The sequence below is a fragment of the Zonotrichia albicollis genome, chromosome 32, assembly GCF_047830755.1.
Source record: "Zonotrichia albicollis isolate bZonAlb1 chromosome 32, bZonAlb1.hap1, whole genome shotgun sequence".
Classification (NCBI taxonomy): Eukaryota; Metazoa; Chordata; class Aves; order Passeriformes; family Passerellidae; genus Zonotrichia; species Zonotrichia albicollis.
The window spans coordinates 6103300-6120284 of record NC_133850.1 but is presented as its reverse complement, the minus strand read 5'-3'; positions in this window follow the sequence as shown (position 1 = coordinate 6120284).

Sequence of the window (16985 nt, the reverse complement as noted above, 5' to 3'; positions counted from 1 at the left end):
TGCTGGCCAGGTGAGACTCACTTTCTCCCCGTTGATCCTGCCATTTGTGCTCTGTGCCCGAGCCGTCCCACACATTCCCCGAGACCCTGGGACACACTGAGGGACAGCTAAGGACACACTGAGGGACGGCCAAGCAGACTGGAAAAGGCTGCGAGGGGAGAGAGCACAGGAGGAGACACCTCCTAAAGGGCCCAGGTCCCCATGCAGAGTGGTGGTAAAAGACCACCAGGCTCTGTAAGCCTGTCCTTGGAGAGATTTGCTCAGCTTCCTGGTCCCTTTTTTGCCCTCCTAGGGAGATGCGCCACGCTTGTCATCGCTTGTGTTCCAGTATTGCACTCCACCTCCTCTGGCTGCTCAGCACACAGGAGCCACACTGGGATCTGCCCGCCCTGGCATTCCTTGTGGAGGTGAGCCGGGTGTCCAGCGCTGCCTGGCTGTGCTGCCTCCCAGCTCTCTGCCCTCTCGTGGCCGCAGACACCTGGGACGGTGCCCGCACCCTGTGCTGCTGCTGCTGCTGCGTCCTGGGCCCAGCCCTGTGCGGCTGCGGGCTCCTGCCGGCCGGCTCCCCCATCACTGGCCTGTGCCTTTCAGGTCCTCGTGTGCCTGGATTCTAGTGAATGTGGCGACAGTGTTGTGAAGGTCTCTTCAAGGTACCTGCAGAGCGAGTGCAGGGAGAGGCGTCGCCTGGCGCTCAGGGCCCTTCTGGAGCTCATTGATGATCCCTCAATGGTGAGAAGGGGGCGGTGGCTGAAGCTGCACTGGGAACGCAGTCGCTTGGCCTGGCCTGGCCTTTGGGCACTGGGGCAGCTGCTGCCAGCTCTCCTGCCTCCTGCTTCAGCTACCCCAGTGCTTCAGGACAGTCCTTTGGCCTCTGGGCCCTGTGGCAGCAGGGTGGGACTTCACAGACTTGTGTTGCGCACAGGCCGAAAGAATGTGGAGCTTGACCGAAAGCCTCATGCGCCTACTGGCCGACAAAGATGCAGAGACAGCTGGGATGACACTCATCACACTCAGCTTTATACTCCTGCACAAACACATGCTGATGTCAACCCCCATTGCCGTGCAGCTGGCTGAGGCACTCCTGCCGCTCTTTGACCACGTAAGGCTCTGTGCCCCCAGCTACAGCCACTGGGTGCTGCCTGGAAACTGTGTGCCCTGTGCATTTCCAGCCCTGTGCCCAGGGCGCCCGGAGGAGCCAATGCTGAGGTGTTTTTTCATTTTTTTTTCGTCTAGGATAATAGCCAGGTACAGCTGCTCTCCATAAAACTCTTCCGAGACATGATGGAGTACTTGGAAGAGAGAGAAAACCCTTTGGAAAGCCCTGTGCAACAGAGCCTGCTTCCACTCTTCTTCCACTGCAATGATGAGAATCAGCATGTGGCAGAGGTGAGGACTCGTGGGCTGCTGCTGTCCGCCTGGCACGGGGCTCGGCTGCCTCCTGCCCTGCGCCTGCTGGACCGCAGCCTCCCGCAGGCCATGGCAGGGGGAGGCGGGTCCCGAGCCCTGGGCTGCGGGGCCATCTCCGCGTCTCTGCTGCTCTCCAGGCTTCTCGGGAAACGCTGCTTTATGCGGTCAAGTTCATCAAGAGGAGGGATCTCAAAAAGCTGCTGAAGGAGCAGAAACTGTGGAAGTTCAGCAAGTGCCTGGTAAGGACGGCCTGGAATCCCCACCTCAGCCAGGAGAAGGCCCCTGAGGGCGGTGCTCAGTGTGCGGGCCGGGCAGCTGTGCCCCTGCGCGCTGCTGCAGCCAGAGGCCGCGCGGGCTCTTCTCCAGGCTCCCGTGGGCCCGAGCCGGGTGCCCATGAAAGCCCGGCCCGGCGGAGCTGCGGGGCAGGGGCGGCACCGCGGCTCCCCGGGCAGCAGCCGGCCCTCTCCCCCTCCCCTCTCGGGAGCCCGGCGCCAGCGGCTGCTGGCCGCGCCTCAGGGCTGTGTGGCCGGGGGAGGCCGGGGCTTGGCGCAGGCAGCGCCCGGCCCAGGGCCTGAGCCCGCGCCAACCCTTCCCTCCTGCCGCTCTCTCCAGCTGGCAGAGGACAGGAGCAGAGCAGCCGAGCACCTGCGCCGAGCCCTGCGCTACCTGGAGAGCCCACAGGAGCCCCTGCGAGAGGCGGCCATCAGCTTCATGGGTGAGTTACGAGCCCGGGCTCCCTTCCCCGGCCCGCCGCAGCTCGGCCCCGGCCCCGCCTGCTGCCCCGGCAGCGGCAGCCGCGCCCGGCGCCGTGGAGCCCCGCCTGGCCTGGGCATTGCTGCTGCCGCCCTCTGACAGCCGTGCCCTGGGGCGACAGCGTGCCGCATGGGCTGAGCTGAGCCCTGCCGGGCCGGCAGCCCGTGTGGCCACAGCGCCGCAGCGGCGCTGGCAGGGAGCTGTGCCGCTGGGGCCATGACAGGCTCTGTGTTCACAGGCATGGCCGGGCGGCACCTGAGGGGGCAGCAGCAAGAGCTGCAGCTGATCTGCGCTGGTGAGTGAGGGCAGCGGGCTGACAGCGGGGGCTGCCGGGGGGAGCTGCAAGCCCTGCCCCGGCTGCGGAGGGCTCTGCTCCCGTGGGCAGAGCACACGGAGATTTCAGGGCCACGCGGGCCATTCGTGGCCAGCAGCTTCGGGTTGATCCCCTTGCTCCCTTCTCCCTCCTGGCCATGGCAAGAGCCGGCTGGGATGGCCCTGGCAGGGGGCTCTTCCTCGGCTCCCTGCAGCTCCAGCTTCTGACCGTGCCTCTGTTCCTCTCTCTCGCAGCCCTTGAAGACAAAACGAACGACGTCAGCCTCGCCGTCGGAAGCCTGGCAATTCAAACGCTGTGCATCGTCAGGTCAGGAGAGCGGGCTCCCATCTCCAGGTTCCAGTGGCTCCAAAATCACCTGCGCAGGGCGTGGAAGACACGGCCTCGTCCGTCATGGCTCGGCTGCCTGCCCTGCCAGGGCTCTGTGGAGAACTGATCCCAGAAGCTGTTTTTGTTGTGGCCACCTGAGTCAGGTGGAATTATCCGTTTCTTCAAGAATTTTTGTTTCTTTTTTTTTTTTTTTTTCTTTTACCATGTAAATATAGACTATGTTAACATACACAGACTCCCAGGATCTTTCTTTTGCTGCCCAGGGTCCGTACGGCATAGGGGAGGAGGGGGAAAAGGATGCTCGCACTCAGCCAGCTGCGCAGGCGTGCAGTGGGCCCGGGGAAATGGCCAGAAACCCCTCGGCCTTTGGTGGTTCTGCTGAAGCCTTTGTGCTGCCCACAGAGCGGCTGGGCAGGGGCCGGAGCTGCGGGGATCCCTGCCAGAGAGGTGCCTGGAGATGGCCACAAGCCCTGGGCCAGGCAGGAAGCGCCAGCCGTGTCCTCCTGCCCGTGTGCTGCCGGCTGCCTTGCTGAGGGCTCCCAGGTGCCTCTGCATGGGGCTGCTCTGGAGCTGCTGTGGGGCTGCGGCGCTGCTGCCGGGCAGCTTGGCCGGGCTGGGGCAGCCCCTGAGGGGCTGGGCCGCTGGCAAGCCGTGGGCAATGGGCTGTCAGAGGCCACAAGCAGCCCCCTGGCAGCCGCCTTGTTCCTGCCAGAGTTGACCTGCAAGACGCATCCTGGGCGCTCTGCAACTAACAGCATCAGTGTTGTTGGAAACCCAAATGCAGAGAAATCTCAGACCTTTGGTCTTGTCAGCAAAGCTTAGAATTAAGCACAGGGTTTGATCTGAGACCTTGCAAAGGGCTCCCAAACTTAGGTGCTAGGAGCGAGAATGCGGATTTCCAGTTTATAGCAGTGACACGGGGAGGAAAGTTGAAGTGGAGGAAAGTTTAGAGTTTTCGAGTTCAAGATCTAGGAAAAAATCCAAGTAGTTACAATGGTAAACAAGAAGTTTAGGATGCAGTGCTGTAGGTTTGTGTGTCATAGCATGACTGGCTAAGGAAGCTTACACTGTCAGCATGATGTGGGAACCCAGGAAATTCCTCTGGCTGCCCTGCAGGACTCGAGACCCTGTCAGAGGGCTCAGAGAGCTTGGCACAGAGCCCAAGACCCCTGTGCCTTTGATTTAGCCATTGGAAAAAACAATCCCCAACCTTGTATGAAGAATGACCAGCCACAAAAGTTGAAGTAGAATGATAGTGAATTTATCCCAGAGTGGAAAACTAGATTTTGAGGGTTTTTAGAATGGGGCTTCAGGGGGCCAGATGGAGCAATCTGGGCACGTCCAGCCTTTCTCCTTCTTCTTGGCCTCCATCTTCTGCTGTGATGTTGGCATTTGAGATTGGTCTAGAGTAGAAGCTCGCTGTCCGACATAGACGATAGGGATTGGAAAGTAATTGTAACTATTGTACAGGTAGTTTTTAGTAGAAAAAGATAACACCACCCCAGAGGAGGCAGAGTGCCTTAGACTGTCTTGCTGAGCGGACCTCGGCAGGACAGGAGAAAGAATTTTATAGATAAGATACAATCAACAACCTTGAGACTGAGAAATGAAGAGCTCTGACTCCTTCTTCCACCACCGGGCTGGGAAAAGAGACTTTCTAACTTATCTCGCGGTCACTCTGACCAGCTAGACACTCCGAGAGCATGAGTCCGTAAGATGAAATCTTGAAGATTGGGTCCAAAACATAAAAATCCTTGTTGGCCGTGTCTTCTTGGCCAAGAAATCCTTCAAAGCTCTTGTAACTACAAGTCTTGCGGCCCTGTGAGCCATGCGGTGGAGATGTGAGCCCAACTCACCCTTCCTGCCTATGTAGAAGAGAAGAAAAAGCAATGGCATCATCTAAAAAACTCAGAGGTCCGCTCTCTAGCTCGTTCCAAACTCCTTCAACTCCCCAAAAGTGGGATTTAGCTACAAATAGATGACAAGGACTCTCAGGGCTGCCTCTCTGACTCCAGAGCGGCTGCTTTAGAATCTTTCACATAACCCTGTGTAGTCAGGTGCCAGAAATGGATCATTTGAAGAAACTTTCCCAACTGACTTGCATGGAGGCGTGTTTGAAGGGTGTTTGAAGAGAAAGTTTCCCAGAAGAGGTCTGGGCTTTGGCCTAGCTGTGTCCCCTGCTGACTGTGAAGTGTGCCATCAGCTGCAGGGCTATCCCGGCTAAAAAATATCATCGAGTCACTTGGACTTGCTCTTTTTGGCCTATAAAAGCTGGACCCACTTTCGGGGCAAATTTGGAGAGCTCATCTATGGGTGGATGGAACACCTAGGATTTTCCCAGTTGCTGGGAATGGTTCTTAAGGTCCCTGGAGTAAAACGGGGCTTCCCAGCAACTGCGCATCGTCAAGATGACAAAGAATTGTCTTGGTTTGAAGAGAGAGATGTCTGCTAAGGAAGGCAGAAGTCTTCTCTGGAATGGAAAATGTAAATCCCCTCCCTTCAAATGATTCTCATTTAGAAATTCAAATGCTCTCGGGGAAAGATATAGGGATAGGCCTGAGCCCGCAGAGCAGGGCGGCCTTTGCTTATGGTCTGAGCCCTTCCTAAAGATTCTGTCAGGCTGTCTTAGACACCTGGGGCCAGGGATTCCTTCCAAGCTGGGCCACTTTAGCGGGGCTGGGGCCGGCCCCAGGGCAGGAGGCAGTGTGTGCAAGGGCCCTGGGTGGCACGCTGCAGCACGGTCACCGTGCCATGGAACGGAACCCGGTCTCCAAGGCCCCTTTGTGACACGTGGGAAATAGAAGCTTGCCCGGTGCTGGGAGCAAACAGCGGGGCACAACGGGACAGAGCAGTGCTGTGAGGAGCCCCCACACAGCGCACTCGTTCCCGTCTGACCAGGAGCTTTTCTGCAGCGTTCTTCCTGCAGCTGAGCTCAAGGCCAGAGCACAGGACTCGGTGACCCGTGGCCTTCCAAGCCTTCTATTCTGCAGCTGCCCTCAAGGGCAGAGCGTGGGACTTGGTGCCCTGGAGCTTTCCCAGGGCACCTCTCCTGCAAGTAGCTCCAGCCACAGACATGGAGCAGAGACCCCCGAGAGTGCCCAAGATGGCCTGGGTGGAGGAGGAGGAAGGCGGCCCTGGAGCAGCCCCAGCACAGGAGACTGAAGAGGTGGTGCCCTTCCATCCACCACAGGGGGGTGAGTGGCAGAACTGGGCTGCAGGCCTGGAGCCTGCAGCCAACTTGGCCCCATGCCATGCCATGCCATGCCATGCCATGCCATGCCATGCCATGCCATGCCATGCCATGCAATCCCCTGGGGAAATGCCCACGGACAGGCCGGAAGAGGCGCCAGGCAGACACCCTTCAGCGGCCTCGCTCCATCCCCCTGGGGCATCGCAGGGCTCTCCCTGCCTGGGGAGTGCAGGGCTGGGCTGTGTTCTCCGGCCTCTCCCGCAGCCCCTCAGCTCTGGCTGCGCTCCCTCTTTGCCAGATGAAGCTGTGGAGCGCACATATGAGCAGGAATCCAGCCGTGGCCGCTTCCATCGAACAGCGCAGGTACCTGCAGCCACCCCCACCCGGGCTGGGCCTGCTGTCCCTGCTCAGCCCAGCACCGTGTGTGCAGCACTCCATGCAACATCCGCGGCTTCTTGCCCTTCTCCTACAGCTCGTCTGCCACTTCATCCGGAGCATTCGGCAGGAAGAGACCCGCACCATGGGCACTGGGCTCACAGCTCACTCCGAGCTCCTCAAGCATGAGACCAGTGCCGCCCTGCTGGATTTGCTCCTGGAGAAGGGTGTTGCCAGGCCAGAACAAGTAAGCAGCCTGGGGCCAGGCTTCAGTTCCCCCAGGAGTCACGTGGCTTCCCCAGCCATGCCTGCTGCTCCCTCAGAGCCTTTGAGGCCATGGCAGTGCGCTGGCAAGGAAAGCACTTCTCTGGGGAGCCTGGGGACATTGCTCTCTCTGGCAGCTTTCCAAGTCTCCCCGTGCCTCCCGCAGGTGCCTGCCATGGTGAGGTACATTCACCGATGGCTCCTGGCCAATGATTCTGCCCAGCACAGGCTGGACAAGGCCCTGCTGAAACTCACCAAAGCACAGCCGGCTGACGCAGTCGTGACGCTCCTGCGTGTGGCCCCGTCCTGTGACAGGTATGGGGCCCACCTGCCCAGAGGGCTCAGGCCTCCCAAGCCCATCACCCTGTATCGCCTGGCCCAGGTGTCTGAGCTAGAGAGTTCCAGAACCCTCTGGCTGCTGCCTTTCCCAGCCCTGGCACGTCAGCCCCTTAGCCTGCTGCCATGCTGCCTTGCTGCCCCTCAGGGCCCGTCCTCACACAGCTTGGCTGCCTGGCTGCTGCTGGCAAGGGCCAGTGGGCAGAGGAAGAGCCGGCGCTCAGCCCAGGCCCCTAGGGATGCCCAGGCCACGCTGCTGTGTCTGAGATCCCCCCTGAGACAGAGCTCTAATCCCGCAGAGCTGCCACTTCCATGTGGAAGACCATCATGTGCTCGTCCAGGACCGCGGAGCCAGTGCAGCTGATCCTCCTGGATGTGCTGGGGAGCTGGCCAGAGTACAGCACGTGCACCTCGGATGGGGACAAAACGGCTGTCTTTGCCCTGGCTGTGAGTTTCCGCAACTGGCCTTTGCTGGCCCCAAGGCCGCCTCTCCAGCAGCTCTCCATCCTCCTTCCCCCACTGCATCTGCCTGCCTCAGGCGCTGGCCGGAAACCTGGCCCAGGGCCAGCTTCAGCCCCACCAGGCCCCGTGCTCCCCTGCCAAGGTCTCTCCGGGCCTCTCCCTGCCACGCTCGGGCCCTGCCACACGGACACCTCGGCACTGAGCGCTCTCTCGGGGGGCTTTGTCCTTTGCAGGCGACCGTGGTGATGTGGAAGATCCTCCAAGAGTCCTCTGTCCCACGTGTAGTGAGGCCATATTTCCCCCGCCTTTTTGTTCATCTGCTCTTCCAAGTGTTCTCCAGCACAGAAGAGATGCCAGAGGAGGTCCAAACCTTCTGGAAGGATTGCCTGGAAGAGCACGGTCTTGTCATCAGCCCCAACAGGTGCTCCATCCCACTCCTCCTGTCCCTGCCTGACACGTGGCCTGCAAAGGAGCCAGTGCTGCCAGAGTGACCTGGGCTTTGCTGTGCACACAGGTTTGCAGTGCAGACCCTGAAGTCCCTGCTCTGCCAAAAGCAGTACAAGGATGTGGTGTTGTCAGTGGAAGGCAAGCGTGGCTGGGACACGCTGCTCTGTGCTGACACCCGCCACTATGCCATGGGTCTGCTGGCCAGGTGAGACTCACTTTCTCCCCGTTGATCCTGCCATTTGTGCTCTGTGCCCGAGCCGTCCCACACATTCCCCGAGACCCTGGGACACACTGAGGGACAGCTAAGGACACACTGAGGGACGGCCAAGCAGACTGGAAAAGGCTGCGAGGGGAGAGAGCACAGGAGGAGACACCTCCTAAAGGGCCCAGGTCCCCATGCAGAGTGGTGGTAAAAGACCACCAGGCTCTGTAAGCCTGTCCTTGGAGAGATTTGCTCAGCTTCCTGGTCCCTTTTTTGCCCTCCTAGGGAGATGCGCCACGCTTGTCATCGCTTGTGTTCCAGTATTGCACTCCACCTCCTCTGGCTGCTCAGCACACAGGAGCCACACTGGGATCTGCCCGCCCTGGCATTCCTTGTGGAGGTGAGCCGGGTGTCCAGCGCTGCCTGGCTGTGCTGCCTCCCAGCTCTCTGCCCTCTCGTGGCCGCAGACACCTGGGACGGTGCCCGCACCCTGTGCTGCTGCTGCTGCTGCTGCTGCGTCCTGGGCCCAGCCCTGTGCGGCTGCGGGCTCCTGCCGGCCGGCTCCCCCATCACTGGCCTGTGCCTTTCAGGTCCTCGTGTGCCTGGATTCTAGTGAATGTGGCGACAGTGTTGTGAAGGTCTCTTCAAGGTACCTGCAGAGCGAGTGCAGGGAGAGGCGTCGCCTGGCGCTCAGGGCCCTTCTGGAGCTCATTGATGATCCCTCAATGGTGAGAAGGGGGCGGTGGCTGAAGCTGCACTGGGAACGCAGTCGCTTGGCCTGGCCTGGCCTTTGGGCACTGGGGCAGCTGCTGCCAGCTCTCCTGCCTCCTGCTTCAGCTACCCCAGTGCTTCAGGACAGTCCTTTGGCCTCTGGGCCCTGTGGCAGCAGGGTGGGACTTCACAGACTTGTGTTGCGCACAGGCCGAAAGAATGTGGAGCTTGACCGAAAGCCTCATGCGCCTACTGGCCGACAAAGATGCAGAGACAGCTGGGATGACACTCATCACACTCAGCTTTATACTCCTGCACAAACACATGCTGATGTCAACCCCCATTGCCGTGCAGCTGGCTGAGGCACTCCTGCCGCTCTTTGACCACGTAAGGCTCTGTGCCCCCAGCTACAGCCACTGGGTGCTGCCTGGAAACTGTGTGCCCTGTGCATTTCCAGCCCTGTGCCCAGGGCGCCCGGAGGAGCCAATGCTGAGGTGTTTTTTCATTTTTTTTTCGTCTAGGATAATAGCCAGGTACAGCTGCTCTCCATAAAACTCTTCCGAGACATGATGGAGTACTTGGAAGAGAGAGAAAACCCTTTGGAAAGCCCTGTGCAACAGAGCCTGCTTCCACTCTTCTTCCACTGCAATGATGAGAATCAGCATGTGGCAGAGGTGAGGACTCGTGGGCTGCTGCTGTCCGCCTGGCACGGGGCTCGGCTGCCTCCTGCCCTGCGCCTGCTGGACCGCAGCCTCCCGCAGGCCATGGCAGGGGGAGGCGGGTCCCGAGCCCTGGGCTGCGGGGCCATCTCCGCGTCTCTGCTGCTCTCCAGGCTTCTCGGGAAACGCTGCTTTATGCGGTCAAGTTCATCAAGAGGAGGGATCTCAAAAAGCTGCTGAAGGAGCAGAAACTGTGGAAGTTCAGCAAGTGCCTGGTAAGGACGGCCTGGAATCCCCACCTCAGCCAGGAGAAGGCCCCTGAGGGCGGTGCTCAGTGTGCGGGCCGGGCAGCTGTGCCCCTGCGCGCTGCTGCAGCCAGAGGCCGCGCGGGCTCTTCTCCAGGCTCCCGTGGGCCCGAGCCGGGTGCCCATGAAAGCCCGGCCCGGCGGAGCTGCGGGGCAGGGGCGGCACCGCGGCTCCCCGGGCAGCAGCCGGCCCTCTCCCCCTCCCCTCTCGGGAGCCCGGCGCCAGCGGCTGCTGGCCGCGCCTCAGGGCTGTGTGGCCGGGGGAGGCCGGGGCTTGGCGCAGGCAGCGCCCGGCCCAGGGCCTGAGCCCGCGCCAACCCTTCCCTCCTGCCGCTCTCTCCAGCTGGCAGAGGACAGGAGCAGAGCAGCCGAGCACCTGCGCCGAGCCCTGCGCTACCTGGAGAGCCCACAGGAGCCCCTGCGAGAGGCGGCCATCAGCTTCATGGGTGAGTTACGAGCCCGGGCTCCCTTCCCCGGCCCGCCGCAGCTCGGCCCCGGCCCCGCCTGCTGCCCCGGCAGCGGCAGCCGCGCCCGGCGCCGTGGAGCCCCGCCTGGCCTGGGCATTGCTGCTGCCGCCCTCTGACAGCCGTGCCCTGGGGCGACAGCGTGCCGCATGGGCTGAGCTGAGCCCTGCCGGGCCGGCAGCCCGTGTGGCCACAGCGCCGCAGCGGCGCTGGCAGGGAGCTGTGCCGCTGGGGCCATGACAGGCTCTGTGTTCACAGGCATGGCCGGGCGGCACCTGAGGGGGCAGCAGCAAGAGCTGCAGCTGATCTGCGCTGGTGAGTGAGGGCAGCGGGCTGACAGCGGGGGCTGCCGGTGGGAGCTGCAAGCCCTGCCCCGGCTGCGGAGGGCTCTGCTCCCGTGGGCAGAGCACACGGAGATTTCAGGGCCACGCGGGCCATTCGTGGCCAGCAGCTTCGGGTTGATCCCCTTGCTCCCTTCTCCCTCCTGGCCATGGCAAGAGCCGGCTGGGATGGCCCTGGCAGGGGGCTCTTCCTCGGCTCCCTGCAGCTCCAGCTTCTGACCGTGCCTCTGTTCCTCTCTCTCGCAGCCCTTGAAGACAAAACGAACGACGTCAGCCTCGCCGTCGGAAGCCTGGCAATTCAAACGCTGTGCATCGTCAGGTCAGGAGAGCGGGCTCCCATCTCCAGGTTCCAGTGGCTCCAAAATCACCTGCGCAGGGCGTGGAAGACACGGCCTCGTCCGTCATGGCTCGGCTGCCTGCCCTGCCAGGGCTCTGTGGAGAACTGATCCCAGAAGCTGTTTTTGTTGTGGCCACCTGAGTCAGGTGGAATTATCCGTTTCTTCAAGAATTTTTGTTTCTTTTTTTTTTTTTTTTTCTTTTACCATGTAAATATAGACTATGTTAACATACACAGACTCCCAGGATCTTTCTTTTGCTGCCCAGGGTCCGTACGGCATAGGGGAGGAGGGGGAAAAGGATGCTCGCACTCAGCCAGCTGCGCAGGCGTGCAGTGGGCCCGGGGAAATGGCCAGAAACCCCTCGGCCTTTGGTGGTTCTGCTGAAGCCTTTGTGCTGCCCACAGAGCGGCTGGGCAGGGGCCGGAGCTGCGGGGATCCCTGCCAGAGAGGTGCCTGGAGATGGCCACAAGCCCTGGGCCAGGCAGGAAGCGCCAGCCGTGTCCTCCTGCCCGTGTGCTGCCGGCTGCCTTGCTGAGGGCTCCCAGGTGCCTCTGCATGGGGCTGCTCTGGAGCTGCTGTGGGGCTGCGGCGCTGCTGCCGGGCAGCTTGGCCGGGCTGGGGCAGCCCCTGAGGGGCTGGGCCGCTGGCAAGCCGTGGGCAATGGGCTGTCAGAGGCCACAAGCAGCCCCCTGGCAGCCGCCTTGTTCCTGCCAGAGTTGACCTGCAAGACGCATCCTGGGCGCTCTGCAACTAACAGCATCAGTGTTGTTGGAAACCCAAATGCAGAGAAATCTCAGACCTTTGGTCTTGTCAGCAAAGCTTAGAATTAAGCACAGGGTTTGATCTGAGACCTTGCAAAGGGCTCCCAAACTTAGGTGCTAGGAGCGAGAATGCGCATTTCCAGTTTATAGCAGCGACACGGGGAGGAAAGTTGAAGTGGAGGAAAGTTTAGAGTTTTCGAGTTCAAGATCTAGGAAAAAATCCAAGTAGTTACAATGGTAAACAAGAAGTTTAGGATGCAGTGCTGTAGGTTTGTGTGTCATAGCATGACTGGCTAAGGAAGCTTACACTGTCAGCATGATGTGGGAACCCAGGAAATTCCTCTGGCTGCCCTGCAGGACTCGAGACCCTGTCAGAGGGCTCAGAGAGCTTGGCACAGAGCCCAAGACCCCTGTGCCTTTGATTTAGCCATTGGAAAAAACAATCCCCAACCTTGTATGAAGAATGACCAGCCACAAAAGTTGAAGTAGAATGATAGTGAATTTATCCCAGAGTGGAAAACTAGATTTTGAGGGTTTTTAGAATGGGGCTTCAGGGGGCCAGATGGAGCAATCTGGGCACGTCCAGCCTTTCTCCTTCTTCTTGGCCTCCATCTTCTGCTGTGATGTTGGCATTTGAGATTGGTCTAGAGTAGAAGCTCGCTGTCCGACATAGACGATAGGGATTGGAAAGTAATTGTAACTATTGTACAGGTAGTTTTTAGTAGAAAAAGATAACACCACCCCAGAGGAGGCAGAGTGCCTTAGACTGTCTTGCTGAGCGGACCTCGGCAGGACAGGAGAAAGAATTTTATAGATAAGATACAATCAACAACCTTGAGACTGAGAAATGAAGAGCTCTGACTCCTTCTTCCACCACCGGGCTGGGAAAAGAGACTTTCTAACTTATCTCGCGGTCACTCTGACCAGCTAGACACTCCGAGAGCATGAGTCCGTAACATGAAATCTTGAAGATTGGGTCCAAAACATAAAAATCCTTGTTGGCCGTGTCTTCTTGGCCAAGAAATCCTTCAAAGCTCTTGTAACTACAAGTCTTGCGGCCCTGTGAGCCATGCGGTGGAGATGTGAGCCCAACTCACCCTTCCTGCCTATGTAGAAGAGAAGAAAAAGCAATGGCATCATCTAAAAAACTCAGAGGTCCGCTCTCTAGCTCGTTCCAAACTCCTTCAACTCCCCAAAAGTGGGATTTAGCTACAAATAGATGACAAGGACTCTCAGGGCTGCCTCTCTGACTCCAGAGCGGCTGCTTTAGAATCTTTCACATAACCCTGTGTAGTCAGGTGCCAGAAATGGATCATTTGAAGAAACTTTCCAAACTGACTTGCATGGAGGCGTGTTTGAAGGGTGTTTGAAGAGAAAGTTTCCCAGAAGAGGTCTGGGCTTTGGCCTAGCTGTGTCCCCTGCTGACTGTGAAGTGTGCCATCAGCTGCAGGGCTATCCCGGCTAAAAAATATCATCGAGTCACTTGGACTTGCTCTTTTTGGCCTATAAAAGCTGGACCCACTTTCGGGGCAAATTTGGAGAGCTCATCTATGGGTGGATGGAACACCTAGGATTTTCCCAGTTGCTGGGAATGGTTCTTAAGGTCCCTGGAGTAAAACGGGGCTTCCCAGCAACTGCGCATCGTCAATATGACAAAGAATTGTCTTGGTTTGAAGAGAGAGATGTCTGCTAAGGAAGGCAGAAGTCTTCTCTGGAATGGAAAATGTAAATCCCCTCCCTTCAAATGATTCTCATTTAGAAATTCAAATGCTCTCGGGGAAAGATATGGGGATAGGCCTGAGCCCGCAGAGCAGGGCGGCCTTTGCTTATGGTCTGAGCCCTTCCTAAAGATTCTGTCAGGCTGTCTTAGACACCTGGGGCCAGGGATTCCTTCCAAGCTGGGCCACTTTAGCGGGGCTGGGGCCGGCCCCAGGGCAGGAGGCAGTGTGTGCAAGGGCCCTGGGTGGCACGCTGCAGCACGGTCACCGTGCCATGGAACGGAACCCGGTCTCCAAGGCCCCTTTGTGACACGTGGGAAATAGAAGCTTGCCCGGTGCTGGGAGCAAACAGCGGGGCACAACAGGACAGAGCAGTGCTGTGAGGAGCCCCCACACAGCGCACTCGTTCCCGTCTGACCAGGAGCTTTTCTGCAGCGTTCTTCCTGCAGCTGAGCTCAAGGCCAGAGCACAGGACTCGGTGACCCGTGGCCTTCCAAGCCTTCTATTCTGCAGCTGCCCCCAAGGGCAGAGCGTGGGACTTGGTGCCCTGGAGCTTTCCCAGGGCACCTCTCCTGCAAGTAGCTCCAGCCACAGACATGGAGCAGAGACCCCCGAGAGTGCCCAAGATGGCCTGGGTGGAGGAGGAGGAAGGCGGCCCTGGAGCAGCCCCAGCACAGGAGACTGAAGAGGTGGTGCCCTTCCATCCACCACAGGGGGGTGAGTGGCAGAACTGGGCTGCAGGCCTGGAGCCTGCAGCCAACTTGGCCCCATGCCATGCCATGCCATGCCATGCCATGCCATGCCATGCCATGCCATGCCATGCCATGCCATGCCATGCAATCCCCTGGGGAAATGCCCACGGACAGGCCGGAAGAGGCGCCAGGCAGACACCCTTCAGCGGCCTCGCTCCATCCCCCTGGGGCATCGCAGGGCTCTCCCTGCCTGAGGAGTGCAGGGCTGGGCTGTGTTCTCCGGCCTCTCCCGCAGCCCCTCAGCTCTGGCTGCGCTCCCTCTTTGCCAGATGAAGCTGTGGAGCGCACATATGAGCAGGAATCCAGCCGTGGCCGCTTCCATCGAACAGCGCAGGTACCTGCAGCCACCCCCACCCGGGCTGGGCCTGCTGTCCCTGCTCAGCCCAGCACCGTGTGTGCAGCACTCCATGCAACATCCGCGGCTTCTTGCCCTTCTCCTACAGCTCGTCTGCCACTTCATCCGGAGCATTCAGCAGGAAGAGACCCGCACCATGGGCACTGGGCTCACAGCTCACTCCGAGCTCCTCAAGCATGAGACCAGTGCCGCCCTGCTGGATTTGCTCCTGGAGAAGGGTGTTGCCAGGCCAGAACAAGTAAGCAGCCTGGGGCCAGGCTTCAGTTCCCCCAGGAGTCACGTGGCTTCCCCAGCCACGCCTGCTGCTCCCTCAGAGCCTTTGAGGCCATGGCAGTGCGCTGGCAAGGAAAGCACTTCTCTGGGGAGCCTGGGGACATTGCTCTCTCTGGCAGCTTTCCAAGTCTCCCCGTGCCTCCCGCAGGTGCCTGCCATGGTGAGGTACATTCACCGATGGCTCCTGGCCAATGATTCTGCCCAGCACAGGCTGGACAAGGCCCTGCTGAAACTCACCAAAGCACAGCCGGCTGACGCAGTCGTGACGCTCCTGCGTGTGGCCCCGTCCTGTGACAGGTATGGGGCCCACCTGCCCAGAGGGCTCAGGCCTCCCAAGCCCATCACCCTGTATCGCCTGGCCCAGGTGTCTGAGCTAGAGAGTTCCAGAACCCTCTGGCTGCTGCCTTTCCCAGCCCTGGCACGTCAGCCCCTTAGCCTGCTGCCATGCTGCCTTGCTGCCCCTCAGGGCCCGTCCTCACACAGCTTGGCTGCCTGGCTGCTGCTGGCAAGGGCCAGTGGGCAGAGGAAGAGCCGGCGCTCAGCCCAGGCCCCTAGGGATGCCCAGGCCACGCTGCTGTGTCTGAGATCCCCCCTGAGACAGAGCTCTAATCCCGCAGAGCTGCCACCTCCATGTGGAAGACCATCATGTGCTCGTCCAGGACCGCGGAGCCAGTGCAGCTGATCCTCCTGGATGTGCTGGGGAGCTGGCCAGAGTACAGCACGTGCACCTCGGATGGGGACAAAACGGCTGTCTTTGCCCTGGCTGTGAGTTTCCGCAACTGGCCTTTGCTGGCCCCAAGGCCGCCTCTCCAGCAGCTCTCCATCCTCCTTCCCCCACTGCATCTGCCTGCCTCAGGCGCTGGCCGGAAACCTGGCCCAGGGCCAGCTTCAGCCCCACCAGGCCCCGTGCTCCCCTGCCAAGGTCTCTCCGGGCCTCTCCCTGCCACGCTCGGGCCCTGCCACACGGACACCTCGGCACTGAGCGCTCTCTCGGGGGGCTTTGTCCTTTGCAGGCGACCGTGGTGATGTGGAAGATCCTCCAAGAGTCCTCTGTCCCACGTGTAGTGAGGCCATATTTCCCCCGCCTTTTTGTTCATCTGCTCTTCCAAGTGTTCTCCAGCACAGAAGAGATGCCAGAGGAGGTCCAAACCTTCTGGAAGGATTGCCTGGAAGAGCACGGTCTTGTCATCAGCCCCAACAGGTGCTCCATCCCACTCCTCCTGTCCCTGCCTGACACGTGGCCTGCAAAGGAGCCAGTGCTGCCAGAGTGACCTGGGCTTTGCTGTGCACACAGGTTTGCAGTGCAGATCCTGAAGTCCCTGCTCTGCAAAAAGCAGTACAAGGATGTGGTGTTGTCAGTGGAAGGCAAGCGTGGCTGGGACACGCTGCTCTGTGCTGACACCCGCCACTATGCCATGGGTCTGCTGGCCAGGTGAGACTCACTTTCTCCCCGTTGATCCTGCCATTTGTGCTCTGTGCCCGAGCCGTCCCACACATTCCCCGAGACCCTGGGACACACTGAGGGACAGCTAAGGACACACTGAGGGACGGCCAAGCAGACTGGAAAAGGCTGCGAGGGGAGAGAGCACAGGAGGAGACACCTCCTAAAGGGCCCAGGTCCCCATGCAGAGTGGTGGTAAAAGACCACCAGGCTCAGTAAGCCTGTCCTTGGAGAGATTTGCTCAGCTTCCTGGTCCCTTTTTTGCCCTCCTAGGGAGATGCGCCACGCTTGTCATCGCTTGTGTTCCAGTATTGCACTCCACCTCCTCTGGCTGCTCAGCACACAGGAGCCACACTGGGATCTGCCCGCCCTGGCATTCCTTGTGGAGGTGAGCCGGGTGTCCAGCGCTGCCTGGCTGTGCTGCCTCCCAGCTCTCTGCCCTCTCGTGGCCGCAGACACCTGGGACGGTGCCCGCACCCTGTGCTGCTGCTGCTGCTGCGTCCTGGGCCCAGCCCTGTGCGGCTGCGGGCTCCTGCCGGCCGGCTCCCCCATCACTGGCCTGTGCCTTTCAGGTCCTCGTGTGCCTGGATTCTAGTGAATGTGGCGACAGTGTTGTGAAGGTCTCTTCAAGGTACCTGCAGAGCGAGTGCAGGGAGAGGCGTCGCCTGGCGCTCAGGGCCCTTCTGGAGCTCATTGATGATCCCTCAATGGTGAGAAGGGGGCGGTGGCTGAAGCTGCACTGGGAATGCAGTCGCATGGCCTGGCCTGGC